Genomic DNA, 27541 nt, shown 5'->3' on the forward strand with positions numbered 1-27541 from the left:
AGATATTTCACAGTGTTCCTCTTATTACATCTCCCTAACATATGACACTGAGCAATAAAATATTGAATCTTAATGCATATGTGTAATTGGATTAAAATGCTGTTCAAATGCCAATTCAGGTCTTGTTTCTTTTGATCTAATTGCTTATGAATACAATCTGTCATGAATTAGGTTTTTCTATACAAAATGTGTATTTAAATAAAAGTGCAACTTAATAAGGTTTAAACATAAAGTCATAGTTTTACTTACTGCATGGAGGAAATGTGTGGGGGAAAATCAGGTTATATGTAGTTATAGCCAAAGAATTATATGGGCTTATAGACAAATGATTATATGTCATTGGTAGAAGATCGTATTATTTTGAGGAGCACACCTGGGAGGTGTCCCAGCACAAGAGGACATTGTCGCCATGCAGCTACACTTCCCAACAGGGAGAGCTCAAAGAGGGTTCACTTATGATGTCAGCTATATCGAATAAAAGTGGTTTGACTCGTAGAAAAAATGCATATAATAGAACTATGCATGAGGATCTTTATCAATGTTCACTGTGTTGCTCTGCTCCTTGTGGGTTTCTTAGAGGAGTTCTTGTCCTGGCCATGGTCAGGACTTTATGTCCTCTGGAGCCTGAACAAAATCAGTGCTAGTTTGTTAAAGTGGGGAGAGGTAGAATGCATCCATCACATAACGCATATGTGGAATAGGATTCAAATACCATTCATATGCCAAGTCAGGCCTTGATTTTCTTTATCGTATTGCTTCTGTGTACAATCTCAAAATCATGTTAATATAATCACCATGTGAAAACTGTAGCTGTATTACACACAAATATCAAAAATTCTAGGGCTGTGAAGTCAAACATTAAAATCCTGGAAATAGACAGACAGAGCTACCTGTGTAATAAACTACATTATGGAATTATGCAACATTTTTTTTAAAAAAGCATCAGTGTTATCTATGGTGCATTTAAATGAAAAAGAGAAAAAAATAATTTAAAGAGGTCTAAACCAGGAAGTTAAGGGTTCCACTGACATTTCAAAGTTGTCATCTGAACATTCTTGTGACTATTACTGAGTGAACTTGTATTTGTTGTGGTTTGAGTTAAAGTAGGATCAGCTTCAGACTCAACTCAGTCCCTCTAAGTAACTTCATTTCTCTGAAAGATAACTGCATGTTTTTGAGACTGTTTTTCTCTAAAGTGATAACACAGGGCATTGGTGTGCAGAAAGGCCAATATATATACTTAACCAGGGCCGTCCTCAAGCTGACAGAAAAGGCGTTGCACCTGCTAGGAGGGGCGAATAAGGCAGGTGATCTTAAACTGAACAACAAACTATTCTGTCCCACATATGCCATACTCAGTATAAATTTGAGAGATCACAAGTGTCTCGCTCTCTTCCGCGATGGCAAACATCCAGTGAGGACTCATCTGTCTGATTGTTCCTGATCCCAGATCCATGCATTCCTGAATCTAGTTCCTGAGTCCAGCTGTGGACCCATTCCCTCATGTGTGTTCTGCAGTATTTGTAGTGATGTATAGTAATCGAGGGGTGAGCTGGGGGTGCAATCTCATATATTTGTTTATATCTTATTACTTTCTATTTTTATTGTTAGCATTAGCATTAGCATTTCATTAAAGCTGTAGTTCTAGTTTCCATCCCATAGATCTTTTTCTTCTCATTTCACCCTCCCTGTGGATGGCGGATTCGAGTGGCTCAACTGCACAGTTTTAGCTGCTGAATTTGGCCAGGTAGGGGCTAAACCATGACAGTATTAAAGCGTAAAAGCTATGGGTTCAATGAAGGGCACACATTCTAATTAACTACAGTACATCAGGGAGAAGAAATTAAGAATTACATTGTGCCTAGCTGTTATGAGGATTACATGAAGTTAAAAATGGGCTTTCACCATTCATACAACTGTCAGGAAAAAACACCGATTCCCATACCCAGAGGAATGCAGAAACTGTTTGGTTCAATTATTCATCTGTCTGAAGAGCAGAGGCCCAGAAATTATTAAAACCTCTGATGGTGGTACCAGAGCTCAGTAACCTGAGAAACTCTCAGGTACAAGAATGTAACACAGGAATATATTGAAAAGAATAACGGTTGCTAAGCTTCAAATTAGTTCCAGGGTGAACCTAGCTGTTCATGCAAAAGATATTGGTATTTAAATTTATGGATCTGTGTCAGGAATTTATTAGCTAACAAGACATGGTCTATTGAGGGGAAGCGGACAGGGCCAAGCTAAAAAAGGAAGGTGAGAGAAGGATTATTTGGTGAGAGAGGATCAAGTGAAAATGCAGAAGAAACTTTGAGAAAATCTGCATAGTAGAAAAGACTTTTCAGAGTGAAGACTCTAGAGCCTAGTTTGTTATCATCAGTAGAGTCTAAAGATCTCTGCCTGAATTACCTTAGGTTCTAGGAGGCTCAGCTAAAAAAAAAGAGAAGAGAGTTGCTTTTTATTTGCCAAACGTGTCCAATGCACTCTCACCTCTTGCCTCTAGGGAATCCACCACTTGTGGAGGGTGTCCTGAGCTCCTGCGGCCCTGCACAAGGCAAAAAATTCACAGGAAGTTTTAAGGTTATGATTTCAACACAGAGAGGCTCTGTGACTGTTTTCCAATGCAAATGTTATAAAGACATTTGAAAAAAATTTAAAGAATGACAGCTTGCATAAGTCTCTTCACCAGGAGGAAAGAATTACAAAGAAAAAGCATATAAAAATTCAGACATTGGATTCATCTTCTTGTCACATGTGACTAGATACGTACATTATAGAAATTAAATAAGCAAGTTGCTGAGGATTTGGGAAAAGGATCAAGGGCAAAACGACATGCATGTGCAATTGAAACCATAAGATAAAAATTTTGTTCTCAGCATTTTAGTAGTTTTTAGCTGAAAACTGTGTGAAGAGAAAGGAAAGGGGAGAAAGAGGCGTCTGGAATTTGCACATTCAAAAAGAAGTACCTCAGTATCCTCCATGTTTTCAACATAAGGCCGCCCAGGAAACCTGTCTGTTTGCATTGACCTTAGGCAGAAAGCTAAATTGGGTCCTTCCTTCGGTTTCTCGTCCTAAACTTTTTCTGAAGGTTCCAACTTCCAAAGCAGAGATGGCTGAAAGAGCAAGATATCCACTCCTGAACTGCCACAGCCAACACCCAAACATTTTAACATAATCTGAGATTAGTCATTTGACAAGCTTCAGCTCAGCTGTAGAAAGTAAGTGAAAGATTAAGCAGAATGCAGGTAGGTCTCTGATAACAAATCACCAGTCCTCAGATTTTAGCTATCTGGTGTGTCTGCCTATAAATTCCTATATATCAGCCTAAGATACATTTCTTCCACTGTTTGAATACAAATATGAATATACCACATCTCAGCTTTCAAGCTGAGGCTTCTCTGAAAGTTCTTCCTTTAGATCCTGTCTCCTTCTTTAACTTTTCATCTAGCCCCAATCAGAGGCAGACACACATTAAATTCTCACACTCGCAGGTATTGGCTTGGTGCCTGCGCTATAGCGAGTGATGAAATCCTTACTGGAGACTTTTCTCAGAGTACATTTTGACCTCGTTTTACTTTCTACAAAACACAGGACATGGAAGATGACTAGTGTGCAATAGGTCTTCATCGCGATGTAGAACTGGGATGCAGCCAAAGCATACAATCAAGTCCTGGCTCCCACAGTTCAGGCATTAAGCAGCCTGGTGGCTCTTTCAATGAAACATAAAGATAGTAAGCTACATCTAAAATTAAAGAAGAAACTTAACTAGAATTCTAGTGTGAGAGAATATTTTTTTATTCTTGGTACATTACCAGGGCTTCCATTGAATGTGGATTAAGGATATAAAATAAGGCGTATTTAAATTTGTTTAGTTTAATTGTTAATAACTATGGGAAAACACATGCTGGAAATATAAAATATTTTTCATTTTTTTTAAAAAATATGTTTCAATATAGTTTATTTTAATAAGAAAAATAAACATTTATTTCAATCATAGTACAGCTTTGCAAAGATAAGAAATTTCAATCTTTTTTCTTTAATGAGTTTTGTTGGTCGAGTCAGAAAACATTGCCTAACCAAGAAATCGATTTTCTACAGTGGAATTAGGTCGTAGTCAAACACTCCCAGAGTATTTAATTTTCTACCCCCACTGGTATTCAGCTATGGAGTCCTTAAAAGGGCACTCAGCGTGTTTGTACCCTATGTAAGCAAGACAGATGCAATAATTATTGTTTCTTTCTCCATTTGTTCTGAGTAGCTAAAAAGTGAAGACTCTTTTTTTGGTCTGTTTTTATAGATTTTAATATATCCTTTATGGTCTTAGAAACTAGCTCTTGCTCACATTATTCCAAATAAAGGTCATTTAAGTGGATGACCAGAAGGAAATAGCAATCCAATGTAGCTTTACTGCGATCCTATACACTGGCAATGGTAATTGCCATTACAAGCTAAAGTCTTACTATACAAGCATGAAAAATTGAAAGTCTAGGTATTTCACAGGTCCCTCAGAAGTGATATAGTATTCAAGAGTGTGGTTAATTAGTAGCTAAATAACAGATTAATGAGTTAGGTGTCCAGTCCGTAAAGCTGTTGGTAGGACCACTGTGTACTCAGTGATGAAAATACACAGGTCAAGTATCAGACAATGTCTTAAAGAATTCATAGCATGAACTGGACATAGTGCTGTTAATGACTGCAGCTCGCACATATATTCAGTGTAAAGATAAAGGGCTGACAAAGCAAAAATTATTTTCAGAAAATGATTTTCAGGGTGTTTGCCATACAACACAATACAAAATAGTAAATTGTTCAATATATTGTTAATGAATTGTTCATATAAAAGGAAGCTGTAGCTCCATGTCGTGCTCTGGACACACCTGTGTGCCATCTGATCACCACTACACTTATCACATCGTTGCCAAAACAGGGAATATGAGTCACAAACATAGCATTCAACTGATGTAGTGGTAAAGAAGCAGGACAAAGTGTTAGCAGGGCATTGCAGTTTGTATTGTCTGGTAGCAAGGAAAGTGTGATGGCTCCATGACTAGCAGATCTCTGGAGAAAAGAAGTGGTCAGCACTTTTTCCTGCTAGGAATCTCTTATCTCATGTATCTAGGCTCATATTTGCCTTCAGAGAACTTCATTGTACTCATGACTGACATTCGTCTGGGGATTGTTTAATATATTCAAAGTTCCCTCTGACACTTTCAATCTCTAGTCCCAAAATGACATAAAAAAATAATTGCTATTAATTCCTAAAGGAGTGAATTTGCGCTATAAAATCCTTCTCTTTCTTATTTTCTCAACTTTGGGGCAGTGATTAACTTTTATACTTGGACTTCAAGTCAATAGAAATATGCCAAAAAGCCAAAAAAGAAAATAACCCATCACTACATCTGGCTAGGAATGTGAAAAGAAAGTAAACTGTAAAAATTTTCAAAAACATAGTCATTTGGCTTATAGATGATCTCCTGAAGCCTTAGCTATTGCATAGCTAACAAAACTGTCTCAAAACGGTTTTGTAAATGCATACCCACATACCCATGAGTTATGGGAAAAGACTTAAAGTACTCTAGCTCCAAATTAGACACAGTCGATACACTTATAAACTCATAAAGGTTATCAGTTTGCATTGAAGAGGCTGCCTCTGAAAATGAAATTAAAAAACATTGCTCCAATCCATATTTGAATCATCTATTCAAAGAGAAATCTCATTTGTATTCCACTACGTCATTGTGTGAATCATTTGATAAGAAAGAGGCTTCAGAAATGTATGTTTTGTTCTAAATCTCAATGACTAGTCCTGCAAAGCACAAGAACTGCAGAACGCAACAGTATAACTCTGTCTGAAATTCTTTCTGCTGTAACTTTTTCCCCCCTCCCAATTACAAACTGCAAGGCTCTGGAGAGAGGCTTAATCCCTGGAGCCAAAGATGAACTTGCCATCATCTCCACACCTACACAGGCACACGCATGAGCACAGAGACCCAGATACAAGAGATGAGAAAAAGTATCCTTCTCAAAATTACAACCTAAAATGAATTGGCATATATTTTCCCATTGAAAAAAAATAAAAACAGTGCAACAGAGAACAACATTATTCACTTTGACTTTTTGTTACTATTTAAATAATTTGGTTTTTTTCAGATCAAAGATAGAAATGAGCTAATATTGATTATAATATTGATGACAGTATTCACACAAAAGTTCTCTGAGCGGCATGAGTTTTGAACCAGCAGAGTAGTCTTTTCTCTTTTTCTTTTTTTTTATGTAGGTTTATTATGACATAAATAGCTGAGAGGTCATAAGCATAAAATGAACCATAAGGAGAATTATTAGTGCTGGTAAATTGGATGAAACTCAATAAGTTATGGCAAATTTCTTTCTCAAGAACTCCTCACTGATGTCGATATGTACTGATAATATGGTCTGTACATTTATTCATGAAGTCTATGTTTTAGCAGACAGGTTCTTCAGATTTTTTTCTTCTCAAATGCAGGTACCATCCTGTACAAATATTCCATTTTCCTTCCCATGTAAAAATTGATTTTTCTTGCTGCATGCATTTCAAATTTTTATAAATAAATAAGAAAATTAAACAACATTTACAAATGAGTGTGGAGATGTCTCTTCTACATGCCAATAAATGTGACATTGGACATTTCTTAGTGGAAGCAGTGCACGGTTGTCAAGGATGAAAATGATTGAGATCTGAGGTAGGTCACAGATGCAGTGGCTGTAAACATTGCTGGTTTCTTTCTTGCATACTCTTTGTTTATGTCTTCCTTTATTGCTTATCAATATTTTAAGTTGTATTATCTTTCTAACTTTATCTGTTTTCTCCTTGAGGCCCGGTCCTCCTCTTAACTACCTAGAAAGCATCTTTAAACATTTAACAAGCTATACGTTCTGTGGTTGACAATTTACTGACTAAAAATAAATCTCATAATCACAGAATTTCCTAGGTCCTATTGGTACATATCATCATCGTGTGTTATAATTTTGAATTAAACTGCAGATAGAAAAAAAAAACCACCTGAATTTGTTGAGCAAAAATGTCACTTCTCAGGGCGTCTTTTTTTCACTCTTCTCCCTTTTCTATGTTGAACATAGATCTTACACAGGTAGATGACACCTTCATCTGTTTAACATGGCCACAAAAAAGACCCAGAGCTGATTATAATGAAAGAGTCACTAGCTACACAGAAAGACGAAGAAACAAAAAAGGCAGTTATAAACCTCATGCTACTATGAATGCAGTTTCTTCCTACTCCATCTCATCCTTATCCTTTCCTCCTCTCCACTCTGCCTTACATTACAATACTAATGAGAACTGAAAAAAACCCAGCAGTTTTGATTGTCAGCATTTTTGAGGGCAGCAATAAAATGGAAAATAATTAAGAAAAATGTGCTGGATTTGAAAGCTAATCACGCTTAAGCAATTTCCACACACAAAAAGTTTCAAACACGGGACAGAAATGAAAGGGAAGAATCAGCTAAAAATCAGTAAAAGAGGCATTATGAACATGCATTCCAGAGAGGAAATGCTTATTGTGGAAGTTAAGAATTCACACAAAAAAACCTGAATAATAGAATTGGTTCCCTACAGTAAAAAAAAAAAAAAAAAACAAAAACAAACCAAACAACAAAACACACACCAAAAACCAACCACCCAACCAACCAACCAATCAAAAACGAAAAACCACAAAACAATTTATTTGTTTAAAAGATTTTCTGCAGTTCTTGGATACAAATGCAAACAGCAGCTTTTTCCCCTGGATTTTAGACATGGAGGGATTGAACCGCAGGAAAAAAAAAACAAAAAACATCTGCTGTACCTCATCTACTGTTTCAGCAGAAAATCCAGAAATTAGAGTTCAAGAGGTCTGAGCTCTAAAACAGACACTAGAGAGACACTGCTCTAGGTTCCTAGAGCGTACTGTGACTAAAGAAGTTTGCATTTTTAAGTTAGAGTATAAGACTTGAGCTTTAGAGAGCAAACAGGTCTGTAATGCTTTCAGATACATTAATAAAAAAATGGAAAAAGAAATGCTGTACAAAAATCTAGTTACAGCAATATTCGTAGGCCAACCCAGAGATCAAGGAAAAATGTTAATTGGGCCCTAAAGGAAGCATATGTGCCCTCAAAGGAGCAGAAACATCCACAGATAAATATCAGAACATAAACAGTAAGTGGAATTTTACAGAAAATAAAAAAACTAAACTAAATCTAGCCAAACAAGAATAAGGTCAACAGCACATCTGCTATTACGAGGGCAGAACATAGCCATTTGGTAAAAGCATCAGACAATTAAACAAAAATTAACATTAAATACGTCACCTAAAAAATGTCTTAATATCCCTACCTAAGAGAATTTCTATAACATTTAAGGAAAAGCAGCCAGAAGAATGAGCAACAAAATATCCTCAAAAGTATTCCAAGTATGACACACAAAGACATAGCACTATACACAAAAGCTGCAAAGTTGTCTGAACAGGGCAAAGAGCTTTTTGATGCTTTAAGAAGCACAGGTGAAATTGAAATACTAATATGTAGACACACTGTCAGCTGGGAAAGAATGAGAAAAACTACTGAGGTACAAAGAAAAGCAGAAGGAAAAGGGCTTGGGATTGAGCTAATTTGAGTGGAAAATACTGGATATTAGCGAGAGAGTAATACTCCAGTAAAGCAGTAGTGGTCCAGTGAGGCAGAAACAGTGGGTAGAAAGAGAAATTTTTAATTTAAAGTATTTTCAAGTGGAAGTTTTTCACTGTTTTTTTTCCTCTGCATACTGCTTTGATAGAAAGCAAGGGTTTTTTTTCCCTTTTTTCCACATTTCCTCTCTCCTCCTAAGTTTTTTTTCAGGTCTCCCTTCACATCAGACACACTTCATGTAAAAAAACAGGGAACAGGAAGGGAGAAAGGGAAAGGGAGAAAAAGAAATCACAATTACAAACAACAGAAAGAACAAGAAAGAGTGACGCATTCTGCCTGTATGGGTCTTCATTTCTAATAAAGAGAGAAAAATCAACATTCATTTAAAAAATTTATTATGTGTGAAAACTTTTCTAGAAAATATTTATTAATTTTTCTGTCCTTAGCCTAAAACTGATTAAAAGGCTGACTCTTCAGGCAAACAGAGTGAGTGGGCTGTTGGGTAAGAATGAAGGAGTGCATGGGATACATGATGGTATTAGCTATATTTTTACATAATTCCAGATTGCAATTTCTTAAATAATTTATAAATTATAGTGACCAAAAATATTGTAGGGTAAGTGCACAACTGAACAAAATCATTTTTGCTGGACCAGTTAAGCACAATTGACTGAGTGGGTTAGGGTCTAAAGATCTTCAGGGAGATTTAAGGTCTGTCTTGGTTTAACTCTATTCAATATTTTCCTTAGAGATTTGAATCATGGAATAGCAGAAGACTTGAAGATATTTTGTAACAGATTTCAAGAATGTAAGGAAGGAGACGTGACAGCAGCTAAACAAACCCCAGCAACAGTTGCAGAAGGTGCTAAAGATCACAATGAATTATTTTATCAAGACAAAGTCAATTCTCAGTCTCAGAACATTGTAACAGCATATTTAAAAGGTTTTCTGATTATTCCAATTTATAAGAAATCTTAAACAATAGGAAACAAGACATCCTGAACATAAAAGTGATGGCAAAACTTGCTGCCATAGATTTCAGCAGATCATAAGAAATACAACAGCAGTGCAGGAGGAAAAGTGCTCCCCACTTGCCCCTTGAAGTGACTATATTGAACCCGAAGCTGCGTCTGTTGCACACACTGGCCTTGGCATGAAATTGCTGAAAAGCAAAAAAGTTTGGAACCTGCCCATAAGGCATACCTAGAGGCTCTTCCTGTAAGCTCTTCAATCCACTCAGCTGATTGATTTGTTTAATAATAGAGAGTGAAAGGGTGGTATTTAAGAGGACAAGCTTAAGTTGAAAACCAAATATTGGCATACAGCTTGTGTTACACTACACAACCTAAGAGTTCCAAACTCATGGACACAAACACACACATTCGCAAACACTCAGAAGCAAACAGCATGAGATCAGGAATACCAACATCAGTAGTATCAACACTGTAAGCATGACTTCTAAACTACTTAGAGAAAAACATACCTCTACTATTTCAACACTGAAACTAAAAAGAGCATCTGGATCTGCACCACACAAAAGGAGCACACATGACTTACAAGGGTGACATTTAAAAGATCATAATAGCATATAGATGTGGTATTATACTGCTTATTTAATCCTATGTTGTTTTTAAATTTAAAAGACTATACTTGCTGCAAATTCCGCATATGGTCTTTGAAATCATCAAAGATGCATTAGCTGACTTCTGCTGATGCTTAAGCCCCATCAGATAAAGCCTCTAAAGACTTTTCTTTTTGGAGTTCTTTATTGAATTAGTCTAGAACCTTTAAGTATCGATAAAAATACTTTCTGGCAGAGAGTCTTCGAGCATACATAACACAACAGATACACTTTACGGGTTCAAACAGCTTTTTGCAGGACTTTTCACTGACAATACCCACCAGTCAGGTCCTCAGCTAAGTCTGAGGGACTGGGTTAATGAAAGTAATTATGGAATCCATTCTCCTTGTACTATTATACATGGGAAATTTTGACATTAAAAATTTATATCCAAAGCTCATAGCAATTAATAATGAGCTCATTTACATTTCAATAGAGACATCATCAGTGTAGCTGTTGATCATTCTTCCCAACAAATAAAATCCCATTGAAATGTCCTGTGTTTCCACTTACTTGAAAGAAAATTTATTATTTTTTTAGAGTGTGAAAAAAATCTTATCTTTCATATTGTCCCTGGTTGGAATCCAGTTCCCAAAAGCCATAAGAAATATGTATTGTTTCAGTGATATGTGCATTGCTTCGAGATCACGAAAGAAGTCTTGCATATACACTGTAATTGGTAAAACATCCAAAAGCCGAACCTCTGACACTGCTTTTTGCAGCCCTTGCAGCTCCTGCTGTGTAATAGCGGAATGAACACAGATTTACTGTAGTCCAGTGTTACTCCTATCAAACAGGAGTTTCTGCAATACCAAGCTGAAGACACATGCTCCCTCTGAGCGTGCTCAGGTATGTAGGTGGAAATATCCTACCCCATTTACACAAAGATGAGAGAAGGCAAAGAAAGGGGTGCACATAGAACAAAAAAGGAAAAATAGAGTTAAAGAGAGAAGTTAAAGAAAAACTAGAGGAGAAAAGGAAGGAACAGATTATTTTTTACAACAAACATTTGAGCAAAGACTACTGAAGACACTTACTTTGAACCGAGACACCCAATAGATTCCATGCTCCTCCTTAGTGAAATAAAAATTTGTAGCTTGGGTCTAAACCATAAGCTTGTGTGTGTCAGAAGGGAAGCATGAGTCTAGATGAAAACCAAAAAAAAAGGGAGGGTCTTATAAAAGGAGAAAATCAATGCAACACTCAGTCCAAATGGTTCTACTAGACCAGCCAACAAAGTCCAGAAAAGTCAAAATGTCTAAAAAACTCAAGGACAAAGCCAAAATGGAAAAATTTGCAGCCTCCAGTGCTCCTCGAAAGACCCTAAACAGACAGTGCTAGCTGCTGAGATACATTCTTCAGACATTTTGGCAACGATGGAGCAGAATGAGTCTCTAAGTCTCATTCAGTGCAACTTGAGTTGTGCTGTTGACATTGTAGATGGAAAATCTGCTAAGAAACATCTATAGCTTTGTGAAACCATGTTAGGCTTTGAGGAGAGCAGCACATGCTGGTGGAAGAGCAGGCAAACCCTCTCTGTGTCAGCATGGAAAAAGTCTGCAGACTGTGCACACAGTTCTCTGCAGCAGCAAGCAGTAGAACGCTATAGAGACTAAGGCTCAATCTCAGTAAAAATGTTTGTCAACAATTCAAGCAGCACCATATCATTAATCTCTACAGGGGCTTATTCATCCTGACAACAGAATACTTTTTACACCTTGAGAAGTCAAAAGGCAAATTAATGTCCTTCAGAATACAGAGCACAAGCATCTACAACAGCCAGCACCTTTCAAGTGGCTAATCAGAATGTTTACTATTAAATCCCCGTTCCAAAATTTATGCGTTTATTTATGAGTCCCACTGATGATGCTTTTTCCATCTCCTTACGTTTCCCACATTCCATCATCTCTAGTCCTCAATCCTCATAACCATGCACATACCATAAGAACAATATGACTGAGACACATGAAATAATGGATGGGATGTAGAAGGTGGATGGGGAAAAAAAAAACTTACAGTGCGAGAACTGGAGGGTAATCAAGAGAAAGTAGTGTTTCTCCATACAGCAATAAATGAACCATAGACCTCATCACCACAGGATACTGTGAAGGCTAAAAGTATTGTAAAAAATAAGTAAATAAAATGTTTAAATTAATGGAAGAGAAATAAGAGAAATCTAAGAACTAGACACACTTGTAGATACCACCTCTCAGTCAGGACTCCCATGAACTGTAAGAGGATGGTTCACATTCAGGAGGAATTATACGTGTATCTTAGCCCCACTGCTGTAACCTTGTCCAAAGTATCCACTATTACCCGCACACTTGTACACACAGAGCAGAGACAGGCTACCTAGCTAAGTTGTTGTGTGGTTTCACCTATATGGTAGTCTTTTTTATATGCCACTGTCTCTTCCCCTCTCCTGTTTTGGCAGCTTCCCCTTAAGTTCTCACCACTAGCTCCAGCACTACCAGCCAGATTTAACTCTTTAGAGGGAACATTTCCATGGGTCTGTATGGCACAACATGAAGATGCCAGTGTTGTATTTAAAAGCACTGCTGATCAGCATGTTAAACCTCGTTCTAAATAATCCTGCAGCCAATCTGCATCCCTGCTTAACTCCATTTATCGTAACCATCTGGCAGTTGTATATACCTAGAGTAACTGGATGCTTTTTCCACTGCTTCTGAAAAGTCAGGATGTTTAGTAACTCATATTTTCAGCTAAAGAAGAGAGGCCTAAAAATTAGTTTCATCCACAAAATTAGAAAAGAAAAACTGACTCTCATTCAAGAACCTCAGGATGCAGCACTATAGCTCTCTTCTGTCTGATAGGTAAAAAAAGACCAGCTTCAATACTAAGCCTTCCTTTGTTATCGCAGCTATACACATTTGCACATAGGAGTCCAAGGCTAAAGGACAGCTTTGTAGCTGCCCTCAGTACCTGAAGGAACAGAATGGTTCTGTCTCTGACTGTTTGCAAACTGTCCCTAGAAATTAATCCTGTTTTAGAAACTAGGTAACAAGATGTAGGAAATTAAGCTGTAAAGATGAAGGGAGATATTACTGAAAAGATCCCAGAACTCTCTATGACTATAACTGAGCAATGTCTGAAAACTGCTACTGAAGTCTGGTTATATTTTTATATCTTGCATGGTGACATAGACTCAGCACACAGGGAATACTCGAACAGAGTGTAGAACCTTGCATTTCGTAATTGTCAGTATAAGGAAGTACACAATACATTATGTATTGCATTCAAGGGTATAATTGATATTAAATTAATGTTTTAAAGTTCTTCTTTTTTTCACTAGTCATGTAGTAAAGTAATTTATGCATACACACACATATACGCATGATCCAAACATTGTTCATTCTTGCCTAAATGCAGAAGTGAATTACGGATAATAAAATGTACATCAGATTAAATTATATCCAAAAAAATATGTTGCATTTAAAACTGGTTCCAGAGAAAAAGATTGCTTTGGTACAAAGCTATGGATGGGCAAGTATAGGTGTCATCCTATCCTTAAACAACCTGGTACCAGAACAGTATTTCTAATAATAAAATAGACTCCCTGCTATCCAAATCAGCACAGAATAAGCACTTTCCTTTCATGGTACAAAACACAGAGAAACCTGTTCTCACTGTGGTTGTCTACCTCCATCTAGTGATCATAAAAGGTATATAAATTAACTCTACAACATCCCAATAATTTATAATTGTTTGCCATTGATGGATAAAACTTAGAAGCCACAGACTCTATGAATTTTCAAGTGGTCAAGGTAGTTTATCTTCTTCCAAACAAACAGAACAGATTGTCTCTAGCATGCTCAAAGAAATGCTAGTATATCATATATATACACATGTAAGTTGGGTGTCTCTTACAGATACCTGGACAGTCTGGAAGAATGGACTAGCAAGAACAGTATGAAGGGTAACAAAGAAAAGTGCAAGGTCTTGCACCTCAAACAAAACAACCAAAAAGCCCAGTAGAGCCTCAGATCTGCATGCCTCCCTGAAGAGCACTTGCAGGTCCAGGTGAAAGAGTGAGCAGCATGCCCGCAGCAGCAATGAAGGCGAATTGTATCCTGGGATGCATCCACAGGGGCGTTACTAGCAGAGATAGAGATGGAATCATCCAGCTCTACTCAGCACCTGTCAGGCCATACCTGGAGTGCTGAGTCCAGTTTTGGTCCCCACAATTCAAAAAAGACACAGACAGACTTTTAAGGATCTAAAGAAGGACCATCAAGATAATCAAAGGGCTGCAGAACCTATCCTGTGAGGAAAGACTCAAGCGGTTAGGTTCAGAAACCTCAGGGAGGATCTTATCACAATATTCCAGTACTTAAAGGATAGCTACAAAGAGAATGGAACTACGTGGAAAGGATAAGGGGCAATGGGTGCAAGCTGAATCAGGAAAGGTTTCACCTGGGTGTAAAAAAAAGATATTTTTCACAGTGAAAACACTTGATCATAGGAAAATCCTCCTCAGGGATGTTTTTCAGTGGAGTCCTCATCACTGGAGATTTCCAAGATGTAACGGACCATGCAAGACAATCTCACTTTGCTCCCTTTTCTGCTAGAGATCGGACCGGATTCCTTTCTATGGCAATCAATAAGCAGAATTCAGCCTTCTGCAGTTCTGCAGCTAGCAGGAAAGTACATGCAGGAGCTTCAGAGAGAAAAGGAGGTAGGAGGAGGCAAATTGGATTAATACCGTAAGTTCTATTTAAAAAACGAAAAGCAGCCACCCCTTTGGAATAGTATTCTAAAGACAATCATTTCAGTAAGTAAAATGTTACAGAGAACTTCCTGTTTTAAGCAGACTGCACATGGTAGTCGTAAATGTCATCAGGGGTCAGCAATCAGCCTTGATGAAAAGTAATACTGTTAAAGAATATTAGTCGTTCTAGTCTGAAATATAATCTATCCAACCTTTTAAAATCATTTAGCATCGGAATCAAATCCAAAAATCAACTATAGATGAAGACTCTCAAAACTACAGAGAAGCATGACACAGCAGAACTTTCTTAGCATTAGTAGCTGAATTTGTGAAGCCTTAGGCTGCAGTCTGTGAATTTTCACCTAGATACAGTGAACTTGATCTTGCTTTGAACATTTACTGAGTTACACAAACGAAGACTCCAGAGCCAGTTCAAACCAGAAGATATGGAACCTATGGTCAGCTGCAAACCTTGCAGATAAAAGGCAGCTTGCCTTGGGATATGGAAAGAACCCAAAATAGAATGAGAAGACCCCAGCACCTAAAACACCATTGAACCAACTGTTGCATTGACAGCGCATGAAGAGAGCATAGGCGGTGGGAACATAGGTTGTGAGGATATAATTGCCCATAGATTTTTGGGAATTTCATCACTCTCTGGAGGCACCCAGCTCTAGCTGTAACTTGATGTTGTATCACCAGTAAATTAGCCTGAAAATAATTTGCATAAGTCATAAGCACAAATACTACTCAACATACAAATCCTTTAAGATGGTGAGCTTTTATGCATATTACTCCTAAACTGGAGGCATGGGGGATTATAACCAATAACACCAGAAGAATTTTTTTACCTACAACATGACCTGCTCAGGATGCAACATTTTTATTCAGTAAAATTTTACATCCATGAAAGTCTTAATTTAGTTCTCCATAAATATTATTTTGAGATTTCTGCACAAGTTACACTTTACCCACACCTTTTTGTTTTACCCCTTTAGGCCATCTGGAAATACTTATAAGCTTCTTTAATATTCACTCATCTGTTTAGCAGAGATACCGAAAGACTATTAGGGTTCAAAGAATACTATGAAAGATGTGTTTGTCCTTTGGGGTGCAGGGTGGAGGGGAGGTGGGGCAGGCAATGTAAGTAGGGAAAGAAATACATCATCAGCTCTTACTTTGCCCTCTTGGTCTATATCCTAAGCTAAAATCACCTTTTCAACATAGAGCCTGAGCACCTTCAGTGGGCATGCAGGCAGTCTTTCAGAAGGAAAAATTTACTTCATTTGCACAGCATGTATTGGCAACAAACCCATTTTGCTACTGCTACTGCATCTAAGTGGTTAGAGTAGTTCCCTGTACAAGAAATCAAAGGGAAGATATATTCCCCTGCAGAATATGTCCCCAAAGCTTGTCTAGCACACAACATGCAAGCAAAGCCCCAGTAAAGCTGCAAACACAGCAAGGCTAGTAAATATGTTCTGTATTTAGCCTTATGATCTTATGCTTTGCATAAGTTATGTTACCTTAAGAAAATCACGGGGAGCCCCGTGACTCAGATACAGCTGACTGAGAAAGCTCCCTGTCATTATTTCTTGCTTATAGAAGCATATTGTTTATTTGGAGGATAGCTGCAATGGCTACACAGTGCAGTGTCTGATGAACAGAATATAGGCTTCTCCCCTTCTTCCTTCCCTCTGGCTTTCACAGTCTGCATTCAGAGCAGCACCCCTGCAACAATTAGAAGTGAGTAATTAAATCAAGCTAAAGGTGCATTTGGAAACTATTTCATCTTGTCCCTATGCACAGTCACATAAATCTACACTCAAATAGGTCCCTAGCTAAAATTTGTACCTTAAGATCTTGACTGATCTCCTTGCAAGATTTGATTCATTACTAGAGTAAGAGTTTTTTACTGATAAGGAACTTAAGAACATGCCTTCCACACCATTTTTTCTACAGGAACTCAGATATATGTCCCTCTCCACAGATTTAATTCATTTAAGAGAGCAAAATATATGTTCCTTACAAATGTGACAGTCACCCCGTTTAGCATATAACACGAGGTTATTTATAAAATGCTACTGGAATCAGATACTTCTGCAAGATTTACTACCAAGGTGAACTGGCTTGCTCCAGAGGCAGTGTAAATCCTAACCCTCACTTAACCAATGTAAAACCAGGTCAAGTAAAGAGAGTGGATGTTCACAGCTACATTTTTCCTTTACTGTGCAACGTGCTCTGTGAATTCTCAAGATACAGTTCAATGAGCTGAAAATCAGATGACCAATACCAAAATCCCATCTCTGTACAGCAAAACCCTCCCTAAGAGTGTCCAGGCAGAGAGATTATGCCAATGGATCAAACCTGCCCACACTACAGAAAAGGACACCAACAAGCATCTACCTTCTGCTAATTACAGCAAGGTGTTTTCCTGCTTTTTAGTACAATCACATATATTGTTCAAGGTACATGCTCATTTTTTCATCTCAGAAAAGTCCTACACAGACTTTTCCAGCTAGTTCTGCAAATCTCTCAGCCACTGCTCACCTCCTCCATGGAGGCAGGATGATTATCTGGCCTCTAAACTCCCAAAGCAAATCTCCAGTTTTTGTTATCATCTATATCTATTTGACTTTCTCCCTCTTCCATAACTCACTGTCTTCTTCACTTGTACTGTTGGAGTCTTAACTGTACTTATGTCACCTCAGCCTGCTGAATTCAAAAATTTCCCAGAATTCTACCACCTTTTTTGGAAGTATGGGTCTTCCATGGTGAAGCAGAGTGCCTTCAGCAGAATGCATGCTGTGAATAAAAACATTGGTCTTAAAACAAATTTCTAGGTATTTGTTTATATATTAAAAAAGTGCAACACTATTTGAAGTACTGCAGTGCTGGAGAAATGTTACTATTATATCTGAAACAAAGGATGACAGTTTGTCAAAGTTGCTGATTTTACAATCAGTTTCAAATTATCATACAATTAATGATCATACCTTGATCTACCCAGTCACTGGATGGTGATAATAATCTGTATTTGATTATCCTCTCTTATTGGAACAGGCTTGTGTTCCTATCAATAACAACACCCATGGAGGGAATCTTTAACAATAGCCTCGTGATTTTCCACTTTAATTTCATTATTTCTTTTAAAATTACTGCATATAATTCCTTTTCCAGACATTTCTGGCAATTTATCTTTTGTGTTATTAAAAATAAAGATAATTTTAAACATAATAATAATGACATATTTTTCCTTCCACTCTTCTTATAAGTGATTTTTAAACTAGATTTTTATGTTGTACCAAAAGCATAGGCAACTTAGACAAAACTCTATGGGAAAAAAATGCAAGATTCCGAAAATTTTACCTCTTTAAAAAATGTCAAGAACTAAAATTGGCTTATACTCTAACTGCTTATATTGCACACTCTTTCTCAGATACTCCTTAAAAATTATGACATGAGTCTTTATTGAATTTGACATTAAACAATAAAACCAGAAAAATTAATCCACTTGTACAGAAACCCTAAAAGTTAATCAGGATTTATATTCCAAAACAGAAATAAATATTCATATGATTAATAATCTTAACAATAGATAAACTTTTCTTTTAGTATTCTGAGTTGTTTTTTACCTGTAAATTTCCTTCGACTGAAAAAGAAAATTTTACAGGCAACTCAGACTGTATGTGCAACTCAAACTTCAGTTAGAAGAACTGCTTCTCAGCTTTGGTCATGCTCATGGAGGCTTGCAGACGTTCCAAGCAGGACAGACTCTGGCCACAGGGCTTGTGAACACTAGATTTTAGCCAAAAAACATAAAGATATTTTAGAGATCTCCTGGAGTGAGCAGACTAAGCAAAATCCAGAGACAGAGAGACAGAGATAGAGATCTGGAGGTCCATCATTGCCACAGTTACAGCCTTAGTCATCCAAGCTAACAAGTCACATTGAACTCTTTCCTACAAGGTACTAAGATGCCTGATTAAGCAGTCACAAACATCTTTCATTAAATGTTGATGTCAAACTAATTAAAAATAATCAGTCTTACTTACATTTTTCTACCATCTGCATTTACAATGTCCATGTGTTACCCTAGACAGGTTGCTACATTTCTGCTTCTCCACAGCTTGCCAGGGCCTTTCAGCCACTATTTAGAACAGATGCTCAACTGTAACTTCCCTCTTGTTTCCTTAAGAAAGCTGCAAGTTCTTCCATACTTAACAAAATCAGACAGTTACCTCTTTCATGTATATAAAAATCAGTCCTTCAACTTAAAATACTTAAAAAACAGCAAAGAAAATAAAGGGATTTCATGGGGAAAATTATTGCCAGCTTTTAAAACACATTTCCTAGAAAAATCAAAATCTTTTGATTTAACCTTATTTCCAAGCACCTTTCCCTTACTCAAGAGTTTCTACTATAAAAACAGTACCCAATGAAAACAGCGTTCTTGCTGCTAATGTTCAGCTTTAGGCAGAAGCTGTGGTAAACTGCTGAGGCTGATTATGATGTGTTTTCACTTCAGTTCTCATTCCGAGTAATTCTAGAGGACGAACACAGGAAGTATTCACATATTTTTTTATTCTTCCTTTGAGCTTTTGGATTTAAAGTATTCCTCTTCCAAAAGCTTGTTTGCCCTCCAAGGGATAACTGTTTCAGAATCCCACAGTTCCATCTAAAATAGTAAACAGAGAAGGTGGAAAAAGTGGTTAAAATAGAAAACCCAAAGTGAGCTAGCCATAAACACAAACCCAACATATTAATGGCCAGAGACTGCCTCATTCTGTTGTTTGTCTCATGCAATCATGCAAATCAAGGCAGTAAATGGGCCGAGCATGTTAAACTTAAAAACAAAATATACAATTGGAGTAACTAAATACAATTTTCCATATTTCCCCATGTTATTGATTTCTGTGGAATTTGCTATACAGACAGTGTTACCTAAGAGCACTAAGCCTCTCTGGTTTTAATATTTTCTGTCTAGTTGTGTATTTTAAAGAAAAAGGAAAGAGGCAAGAGGATGTGTGATTAAAATCAAAACACTTACCTCCTCCTCAAAAACATTTATTTTGATGGCTTAGTTTAAAGGAAACAAAAAACAAACAAAAAAAACCAAGCGTGTGCCTGCTGTTACACTATGTCTGTTATCACCCCAGTCACTGCCATAATTGTACTTTCAATATCCGTGTCTGCCTCCACCGCTGGCACTATTATGAGAATAATTATAGAAGCATTGACTCTTCTACCCTTTTTTCCAGTCTTGCCTGTGACATGCATTTAAAGTGTTTTATTTGGCCTTCTTCCAGGCAAGACCAGGCACTTCACTGTAGGGGACTAAGAGGCTTAAGCCAGCTCTTGCTTTCTTCATATCATAAGCAAGGAATGAGGCAAGGTCCAGGCGTTACCTACGAGCCTACTTTCTTCCCGGTTTATGGACGAGGCAGGGCACATCCGAGCCAGCACATTCGATCGCCATTTACTGCCGGTAGCACTGGAGAAACTCCTCCACAGAGGAAGGAGGAACTAGGGGATTAATTTCAGATGAACTATTTAACATGTGATGAATTTCTGGGCAAAGTACAATACTATCACCTTTGTCTTAGTTTATGCAATGTCAAAGACCTTCTTGGGCTCATATGGTGCAGAAATATGAATTTCAGTATCCAATGGCACAGTGGGAGATTGTGTCACTGGAAACATATCCAGTATTCTCTAGCTCCTCAGCACAGGTATTACTTTGTGTACAAGACAGCAGTAGCCTTGAGTACGTCATAGAAGCATTGAGGTTGGAAAAGACCTCTAAGAGCATTGAGTCCAACCGTCAGCCCAATGCCACAATGCCTACTAAACCATGTCACGAAGTGCCATGTCTACATACTCTGAACATCTTCAGGGATGGAGACTCCACCACTTCCCTAGGCAGTCTGTTCCAATGCTTGACCCCTCTTTCAGTGAAGAAATTTTTTTTAATATCCACTCTAAACCCCCCCTGGCATGATTTGAGGCCATTTCTTCTCATCCTATCACTTGTTACATGGGAGAAGAGATTAGCATCCATCTCACTACGAACTCCATTCAGGTAGTTGTAGAGCACGACAAAGTCTCCCCCTGGCCCTTCTTCTCCAGGCTAAACAATCATAGTTCCCTCAGCTGCTCCTTGTAAGACTTGTGCTCCAGACCCTTCACCCTTTGTTGCCCTCCTCTGGACACACTCCAGCAACTCAATGTCCTTCTTGTACCCAGGAGTCCACAACTGAACACAGTATTTGAGGTGCAGCCTCACCAGGGCCCTGCTCCTGCTGGCCACACAATTTTTGATACAAGCCAGGATGCTGTTGGCCTTCTTGGCTACCTAAGCAAACTGCTGGCTTATGTTCAGCCAGCTGTAAACCAACAATCCCAGGTCCTTTTCCACCATGCAGCTTTCCAGCCAGTTTTATAGCTGCGTTTCCATTTTCTCTTGTGTGTAACAACCCATATAGTCATCTGTTTTTTTGTCTCTCAAATTATATGTTTCTAGACAGAGTTTATACCTTAGTGTGTAATTCCAAGTATCATCTTCCAAGAGAAAATATCTCAATTGCACACAAAAATTCAAACAACTACAAGAACACTATATCTGTAAAGGTCATCATATGTGACCATCAACTGCTAAGAAGCAATAATCTTTGTATTCAATATTATTTGGGAGATCATTTATTCTATTTTTCATACTTAGAAACACATGGGTATGTTTTCTACTCATTTGTTCATTCTCTGCTCCAACTCTTCGGGTACCAACTCTTCCACTAACTTGCTCCAACAGAGACTGTTTAGTCATTTAGACTGAGGGATTCATTAGCCATGATGTATTTGGTCTTACTACAAGTTCATAGAATAATATTTTAAATACACTAACATTTATAGCAAAGAACATAAAATACAGTGGGAAATTACATCTTCTGCAAAACTTCTCTGTGTATTTTACTTCCTTTTCTGTTTGCTTTTCTTTTTTATTCCAGACGTTACAACTACCTATTAAGAATTTGACACACCTCATTGCTCTTAGACTACCCAGAAATTTTAGAAGATCCTCTCATTATTCATTGATTTCTGGGACATGAACACTCTACTGATCTATGTCAAGTAATAAAAGTTGCCATAGTTCTGTCTCAGCTGACATGAAAATAACTAATGATTTAATTAATAAGATAGATTACAGGTAGTGATAATCAGTGACAGCTTGTTCTGTAGTGACATCTGTATTGATGCATCTCTGTTGCCTGAAACACTAGACAATTTTCTTTTATTAAATGGAGCTAAAAGAGATCGGCAATATCCTGTTTCCTTAGGTATGTTTCAGGGAGCTCCTTCTAACACTGTGAGTAGCACGTCAAAGCAAGTGCTGTTTTCCTAATCAAATGTTATTAACACTAATTGTTTCAGTGGTAGAGTACAGCAAGATGTCTGAAGGGCTATACCATCTAAGTTCAATTTCATTTTCCATTTATAACAGTAGTATAAAACATAGCCAGGAGCTTTTCTTTATCTTGAAGCTGATTACATCATTTGTATCTTCTAAGTATGAAATCATTCATTTTCACTTCTGAGTGATCTGCAACAGTGTTAGGTATAGGGTGTTGATGTGTGACTGAGAACGCAAATACACTCACACAGAGCGTGAAAATGAAATTCATCTGGCGAGACTAGTTCCAATGATGCCTAGACAAAGGTAGCAAGCACATAGGCTAAGATCTCAGTTTACAATGAGATACACATACAGATCACAATATTCATAATTTCTGAGTCTAACACTTTGCAATATCGGATCTGACCTTCTGCTTCAGCCATCACAGCTGTGTGTCAGTGGATTGCAGGGGCACAAGATGAGGGCTAAGATAACACTGTAACATTAAATAGATTTCCCTTGGCTTCTCTTCATAAACAAATGAAAATTGGAGATGTAATACAGGTTGAAAAAGAGAGTCAATTTAGTAATGGTAAGTTCAATTCCCTTATGCTAACTGAATCTCAGGCTGAAAAAAGGAGCAAATGTTCTTGCAGTTAAACATTCAATTCATTCCCCCATTGTAAAGGCTTTGATAGCTACAAGAGCCCTTACAACGGCAAATGAATTTATAGAAATAATGCCGCCTATCCCTAGTAATTTTACTAATTCAGAGTCACCTAATTAGTTTTGGTTGTGGACACACATTATTAGAACAATGTCCACTGAACCCATAACATCTTAAATTGTCACGTTTTCCTTGGCAGAATATGATTTAGCAAGATAAGTCCAATTTTTGCTGAACTAGGGCTTGCTTGTTTTTAGCACAATATATCAGAAATGATCCAATGTATCTAATAAATAAATTGTGACTAAAGTTACAGCAGACTGGTACATAGACTCCTATGAACTGTTAGAAAAGATCAGCTAAAAGCCTTTTTAAAAAAATGAAAATCTTCTAATATTTACCTTTTAATTCATAGTAAATAACTCAAGGCATATCCATTTAGCTTTCATAACTACTTATTACTCTTAACAGAGCTATCCAGCAAAGGAGGGAAGGGTAGCAGAGAGGCTCTTGGGTAACCTTCAGCAGCAAGAATGTTTTCCCCATTTCTGATCAGAACTGACACTTTAGGAGGAGTCACAGCTCTGCATCAGGTCCGCATAGCCCAGTAAATGTGATTTTTGCCATTATCATTTTGCAGCAGTCTTTGCACTGACCTGGCAGTACGGGGACCCTTCTTTTGTCTGTGCCTCAGTCTGTACTGATTGTAGCTCGGTTTAACAGCTGTGCAGACATCGGTGACTGCTGTCTGACCTGTTTTAGTCTGAGCAATGGGAAACTGTATGTGGTAGAGGCCAAAGAGCCCCAAGGGACCACTGTGCAACAAACAACAGGCCCTTAGCGCAACAGCACTGAGGGAAGCTACAGGGCACCTTTCAGACTTCAGCTGGGAAGCAAGAAGAAAGAAGCAAACTGTGTTCAGAAAATGTACAAAAATAACCCCAAGCAGGTCATATAGCCAGAAGGAAGAACCCCTCCTCCATTGTCATCATACTCGCTGAGAAGGCCTTGGGATGCTGATCACTCTTTGTTTTCTTGAGAGAACATCTAGGTACAGTTCAGATGCAGCTGGTCTCTCTCCAAAGAGATAAGAAGAGACAAGGGTGAAATAGAGCATTGGGACTGCAGGATGTAGCACTGAGCACATAAAGAGACAAGTCTAGAAACAGACTGACTGACTGAAAGAAGGAATTCACTTAATTTTTTACCTGCCCCACTTAGACAAATTGTTTGGAAAACAATTCCCTGCTTATTAAATGGAAAGAGGTAGTCAGGTAAATCTGACTTTCTGCTATACAACTGTGTGAATACCTTGACCAAGGTCACATAGAAAGAATGTATTGAACTCACCTCTTTCAAGTCTTATGTAACCACATACTATTTAGTGCACTTACTATTCATGACACTGCTATTCATCTTGCACTAATGATCTAACTGCTGCTTAGAGCTGCTAGCAATCACCTTGTGAAAATTTCCCACTTCTTTTCCTTCCTTTGGTTAAAAACCATTATGACAGTCAGGAGAACTCAGGTATGTTCAGCTATTAAACCCTTGTCTCTAAATAGAATAGGGAATCCTCAAACGAGCAGAAACCAGTTTAATTCTGAAACTCTGCTGAAAACTCTTTTCAGTTTCATTTTATTTGTGAAAAAATCCCAATCAACATACTGCATATAGGTTAATTTTCCTAATATTTCTGCATCCACAGCAGATTTGACAGGCCAGATATATGTGATTTAATAGGGACTGTTCTCTCGTGTAGCTAAAATAAAATAGTTTTGCTTAAGGGTTGTGCTGGAAACCCTGAGGTCAGCCCTATCAGGGTTCTGGATTTGTGTAAGGGACAGATACGTAGCTGTCAAAAAGCAGTTAGATTCTCCTTGGCCTGAGGCTGCACTAAGACTAGCAAGACTGAAATTGTTTCTTCAAACTGCGGGAGGAAACTGCAAGGAAAGCTCTTCACTAGCAGCAAAGCTGTAGTGTTGAGTTGGGGGAGACATGCTGAACAAACTATATAAATCTTACCTTTCTGAAAACAGATGTTTTGTTTAGAGGAGACACTGAAGACATCATAAGCAGTAGGACAAACATGACAAAAGGTCTGGGGTTTAGAGATTTAGGGAGGGCTTCAGTGAAATAACTATTTCTGCACACACCCCCAATAGTTTTACAATCCACAACCTATGAATTTTTTGCTTTTGCTCTATACGCATACACCATTTTGTGAATCTGAAAGATAAATATGCAGGAAACATGGTCATTCCAAAAAGTGATATGGAAGATGGGACTTGAAGGAGATTGATGTAAGAAAAACTCCAAAGTTTGCATTGCTCTATCCTTGTTATCTGTTCCTTGCCAATCACCATGTAATACCGGAGGACATGAAGGTAACAGATGGTGCCCCTGGTTTCATGCAGCCTTGTCTTATCTCTTACTTCTCTAAAAATGGGATATTCAATACTAATCACCTGACTGATGCTCTTTGGTGTGAAAAAGGGTTTCTGAGTAGCAATTTAAACACTAACACCTGAGAGCCGGGTGGCTCCACCTTGTCTTGTGAAGTCCACGCCGTTAATGGATCTTAGCCCAGAAAATAACTCTCTTTAGGTCTTACAAGCAAGAATGAGCTATAAGATCTTCCAGACTCTAAGCTAAAATACATTATGCCCAAAACACCCTTTTCGTACCTTTCTGGCAATAGGAATGGCAATTTCTTAAATAACAGAGAACTTTTAAGGAAACATGGCTGAGCAATGCAAGCTTCTGCACTATTCTGCAAAGGTCAGAAACTAATTTCTTCTTTGTCTCAGGAATGGGTGTAAAAGCAGTTCTCCTTGAATTCACTGCAGCATTAGCATGTCCCTGACTCCTAAGTTTGCCCCTACTAGGGTCAACATTTCCCCCATCAACGAATTTGTTATGAATTACATGCATGGAGAGAATGTGACTTACAGCTGAAGTCAGGGGAGAGTGCTAAGTAAAGTCTCCAAAGTTTGATTATCAGTATTAATTTATAAAAATAGGTCATACAGTGAGAATGCGTCCCAAAAATTGTCTTTTATTTCTCTGGGTACTGGCTACAGTCACAGGAAGCAACAGGCCATAGCAACCACAAACTTAATACAAGGAAAGAAGCTGAGGAGATTTTGTGATATCTCAGAGACAATATACTTATTCGTATGAAACAAAGATTCTACAGAAAACGTAAAGAATTGAGAATATTAATGCTGAAATAAAAACTGTATGAAAAGTCCTTTCAGTTGGGTACACATCATGACAAGAGGATTATGGATGTGGCCGGGGCTTCGTAGTCATAAACACTTCTTCTCTAGTAAAGTAAAAATTGGATGTAGCTACATAGGTACTTTTTGCAGCTACTGAAATAACAAGTTTCACATATTGTCTCTACTGCACGTATAACCCCACTCGGCATCAAGAATTAAAATAGAGAGTGAAGAGAATTAAATGAGAACATTTTGTCAAAAGGGGACTGCAGTAAAAGTAGTCATTTCCTTTGGAATTCACACCCACTTGAATGTGTAATTTTACACAGATGGAAATCTGCTAGAGTTTAATACAGAACAGATCCATAACGATGATCTCATGAGGAACAAAAGAAAGCTGGTGTGGTTTACATGAAATTAAATAACTGAAATATTGAGTAATAAAAATGTGCTTAAGCAGTGGACTAGTATGCTTATTTTACTATTCCTCAGGCTTTGCAGGCCATTTCAAATCTTCTAATCTTCCTCATTTAGACAGCCTCACATGGACAGGACATGTGAGTTGGTGGCAAAAAACATTGACATCATCAATGAGAACAGTTGCACAGAAGAGCAGAGGACTCACACTTAAGCTCTGTTGTTTTTGGCCCTGGTTCATGAAGCGATGTCCCCATATTCTTAAGTTCATCTCTATTCTGATCAGCTTTTAAGAATGCATTTAGCTTTAAGCATATGCTTAAGTAATATTGAACTTGCAAAATTTAATTTGCGTGGTACTAAATAGAGATAATGTCCCAGTTCTAGTCCCACTTCTTCAAAATAACAAACAGCTCACAGTGATCTGTCCCTGCCTAAGTCACATGCTGCTCATAAATCACATCACAAAGCTCAGGTGCACAGCAGTGTAGAAATACAAGTTCATAGTCTGTAGGTACAATTTATTTTTTTTTTAATCTATGCTATCGCCAGTACATAAAACTGACTAATTTATATAAGGTTTTGTAAAGACAGCTTTCTATGGACTATCCCCCTCTGATATGGTTCTCTTTCACCTTTCTGATATTGTTGTGTGACTGTTAGTAAACCAAAAACCACAAACAAAACTTCTCAAAATACAGTCTGGGTATTTTGTTCCAACGATTTTTCCATAGTGTTTCTTTAGAATGCAACAAGGAAATTTTACCTTTTGGTGATGCGCTTTCATTCTAGAAGAGAGAGGGGCAGATGATGAATGAGGAGAATAATTGCATT

The sequence above is a fragment of the Cuculus canorus genome, chromosome 4 (genome assembly GCF_017976375.1).
Source record: "Cuculus canorus isolate bCucCan1 chromosome 4, bCucCan1.pri, whole genome shotgun sequence".
NCBI lineage: Eukaryota > Metazoa > Chordata > Aves > Cuculiformes > Cuculidae > Cuculus > Cuculus canorus.